Source organism: Hippocampus comes, unplaced genomic scaffold (genome assembly GCF_001891065.2).
Source record: "Hippocampus comes isolate QL1 unplaced genomic scaffold, H_comes_QL1_v1.1 scaffold85, whole genome shotgun sequence".
NCBI lineage: Eukaryota > Metazoa > Chordata > Actinopteri > Syngnathiformes > Syngnathidae > Hippocampus > Hippocampus comes.
In genome coordinates, this window is record NW_017805540.1 from 4,901,647 (window position 1) to 4,905,826 (window position 4,180).

Sequence of the window (4,180 nt, forward strand, 5' to 3'; positions counted from 1 at the left end):
AAATAGGTGAGTGCGGCGCCGGCCGCGGAGCGGCGGGTTCAATGTCTTCTTGTTTTATGTTTTATGGTTATTTTGTTTAAATTTTTGATGGGGGAAAAAAAAAAAAGATGAAAAAAAAAAACTTTGTCTGACCTACCGACCCTATGCTGAAATTTCATGTTACCGGAAACACACTATCTTTTTTGTTTGGCCTAACTGCATGCGTTAACAATTTTTGTTGCCGACTGTGGATATGATTTTGTTGTATATTAGTTATTTATCATACCCATTGCGCTGGTTTCTTTTTTTGTGTGTGTAAAATGATCTCCAAATTTGTCAATATTCCTGTATTTTCGCACAAGCAGCACAACCTTTTGCGCTGACCTCCCCATGCAGTTGTCAAGATAAGATAAGAAAACCTTTATTAGTCTCACAATGGAGAAATTCGCAATCTACAGCAGCAAAATTTGGAGGGAAGAAAGTAGGAAAAAGTTTTTGCATGCACAAATATTTTTTTTAATGAACCTTACACAGTGCAGAATGCAATATAAAATATACGATATCAGCATATACAGTATGCAACAGCGTATATGCTGCACAAGGTGGCTGTGCTATTTACAATGGGTGAGAGGAGGGCGAGTCCAGGTTTTCACGTGTGTTTATTCAGCAGCCTGACAGCAGTCGGCAGGAACAAGCGGCAGTACCTCTCCCTCTTGCAGCGCGGGTGTAACAGTTTCTGGCTGAAGGAGTTGCCCAGTGCTGTCAGGGTAGCCTGGAGGGGGTGGGAGGGTTGCAACAGCGTATATGCTGCACAAGGTGGCTGTGCTATTTACAATGGGTGAGAGGAGGGCGAGTCCAGGTTTTCACGTGTGTTTATTCAGCAGCCTGACAGCAGTCGGCAGGAACAAGCGGCAGTACCTCTCCCTCTTGCAGCGCGGGTGTAACAGTTTCTGGCTGAAGGAGTTGCCCAGTGCTGTCAGGGTAGCCTGGAGGGGGTGGGAGGGTCTGTCCATCATAGCTTTTAGCTTGACTAGCATCCTCCCGTTGCCCACCTCCTCCAGAGTGTCCAGGGAGCATCCCAGGACAGAGCTGGCCCTCCTGACCAGTCGGGCCAGTCTCTCTCTGTCCCGGGCCGAGATGCTGCCTGACCAACAGACTATGCCATAATGGATGGCTGAAGTGACAATAGCTCCCTCTAGTTTTCCACAGTAAATTGTTTTCCAAAATAATTTAAATGTTTAAGTTTCCCTTACCTTTATATTAATTTCCAACTAAAAAACAAAGTATAGAGCTCCCAGGCTCAGCAACATCTCTCATAAAATTAACAGATGTCAAATTAAAAAAAAAAAAGGCAGATGTCCGTATTCGTCAAAATGCCAAATATCAACGCAGATAATCAACCCGACCAATAACATTGGTCATCACGTTTTTTAATTCTTTTTAAGCGGATGCAAGTAAACATTTCTGGATGTTTTCTTTATTGTTGTTGATGTTTTTTTTAAATTTTTTAAAAGGATGCAAGTAAACATTTCTGGATGTTTTCTTTATTGTTGTTGATGTTTTTTTTAAATATTTGCGCTGATTCCGAATCTGCCCTTTTTCCCCTCTTGCACATCAGGTTATAGTCTATATTATAACAGTATACTTAATAATGTTTATGAATTAAGGGTTAGCTTCAGCAACAGGTGGAATTTCTTTCTAAACTGTAATAGCTAGAATCCGAATTGCGCAAGTTTTTATCGGTCAAAGTTAAAAAGAAAAAAAAATCTCAAAAACCTCATGTGCTAGAAAAAAGTATCGGAAAAAGGCATTTTTTTTTTAGAGTCAACGTCAAAAATACAATTGGGGGCACAATAAAGCCATCTCTGAATCAATGTGCTAACGACCTGGTCTATCCCTGGTCAGTGAGGCAAGAATAGAGGCAAACAGATCTTGAAGTCTACAACAAAGATCTAACTTGACATCGAGAGTCTGTATGTGGCCCAAAGGCCTTGAGTTTGACACGTGTGCTCTCAGAGGTCTTGATTTACACGCCGAGCGTTCCTGCGGCTGCCCCGCAGGCTTTGGTGTTGAAACAGGCTTGGCCAACTCAGATAAAGTCATATCAGATAAGACCGAGCAAGGGAGATGCGCTGTCACTGTAATTACAGGCAAACCAGTCCGTCTTCACCAAGCCTAATCTGCCATTCCTCGTGGCTGTTGTCCTAAAGGTTGCATTCCTCATGTCTTCCCGGCCTCCCCCACTTCTCCTCCTCCTCCTGTCTGCACTTTGTGAATACTTCAGGGGCTTAAATGTGCATACAGGGCAAGATTGTGGCAAATTGCTGCAATAATGCGCACTGTTCAATCTGGTAATCATTTTTGATCACGCAAAAACGGCTTTGCGTGATAGCAACATGTTTTGTCTGCTGCAGTTGGAATTGTGCTTAGCAAGCATTACAGTTTGGTTTGACTTTGCTTTGCAATTCTTTGCGTTACCATTGTTAAAAGTGAAGGCCATAAAAAAATGACTGATTAGTACCCCTTTTAGGCATCACTCACTGGTATGGCAGTGCCTTCTGGCCGTGGGTAATAATATGCTAAAAATCAAGGGTCGGTTCATCCTTTGGTGCGAAGGTCACGTTTGTGTCAATGTGGTTCATTACTAATGGTAAGGTTGTCCACTCACCAGTGTGAATCATACCTACAAATGGGAAGGCCTGCTCTGGTCACTTCAAGGGCCTGTCACTGGTCCACTTTTATTTATAAGGCAATCTTGGGTCTACTCCCTTCACATATTTGTGCCTTTGTGACTCTGAAGGGCCTGTCACTGGTCGACTTTTATTTATAAGGCAATCTTGGGTCTACTCCCTTCACATATTTGTGCCTTTGTGACTCTGAAGGGCCTGTCACTGGTCGACTTTTATTTATAAGGCAATCTTGGGTCTACTCCCTTCACATATTTGTGCCTTTGTGACTCTGAAAAAACTGGCCAGAGGTTGAGCTGCACTGCATTTGTTTACAAACTGGATGTGTGGCACATTACATTTTCTGTCCATACCTAAAATCTTTGTACACAATGAAAGATTTGAATACAAATATATACACAGTTAAATCTTACTTTGTCTTAATTTTTGGTGAACAGTAAAATCACAGAAGCCCTTTTAAAATCCATCATGGATGACGATCGAGACCATTTACAACAGTTAATTCAGTGTCATATAAACCTATTTTTTTTTCGGTTCATCGACCGTCGCAATGTGACATCATTTGTGATTTTGTACAGCGCATGCACTCAAACCAAAATGTGCTGCGTGGCAAAAATCATTGTCCTGTACTTTTTGTTAGCCATAAATGTAAGTTTTCCAGATACAATTATTTCAGGTTCACTTCTATTAACCATGCTAAGGTTAAGATCATTAATAATCCATATTGGATTTGCTTTGTGCGTAATATCGGCCTAAATGTTAGTTGTCATTGATGATGTGAAATGAACCATGTATTGAATCAATTAATAGCGGAGCGCAGTCCTTTGCTGCAATCAACAGAAGCGCTCTTGATTCTCAACAAGTGTGAAGTGTAGCGGAAGAAGAGCTAAATCTACTCTATGAATCCTTCCTGGTAGCACAACACTCACCAATCATATATGAATAATCCAAAACAATCAGTCAGTGATTGTCTCACTTAACTGGTCAGAAAATTGAGTGGAATTCCCGAGTTTTCAATTGTAGTATGCCATTAATAGCATGATAGCATAATTGCATCCTCCCACAGCAGCTGTTTGCTAGCTAACATGACATCCTGTAACTAAGCATTGGAATCCGCTGTATTTCTCTGAAAGGTTCCTTTTGTTGTCTTTCTGTTCCAAATAAACATTCCAAAAATGCTCATTCCTAGGCCAGTGAGCGCTAACTTAAATGAAACTGGCCCAAAAAGCTGGACGCTTCACCCAAAAATATGACCTGAACTGATTAACCTTGGAAATTATTCTTGAGCGGCCAACAAATGACTGTAAGAGCAAAAACGAGAGAGAGTCATGGGGTTAAGAGATTCTATGAAGGTTAGCAATGTCATGCGAGCACACGCTTGTAGGAGGGCCAATTGAGCGCTCGTTGGTTGGCCTATCTACACCAAGAACACGCCGTCATAGAGGACAAGGGCTGGAGGGGTCAGAGGCTGTGAACGCTGACCATCTGGCCCATTGATTGGTGGGGGGGGGGGG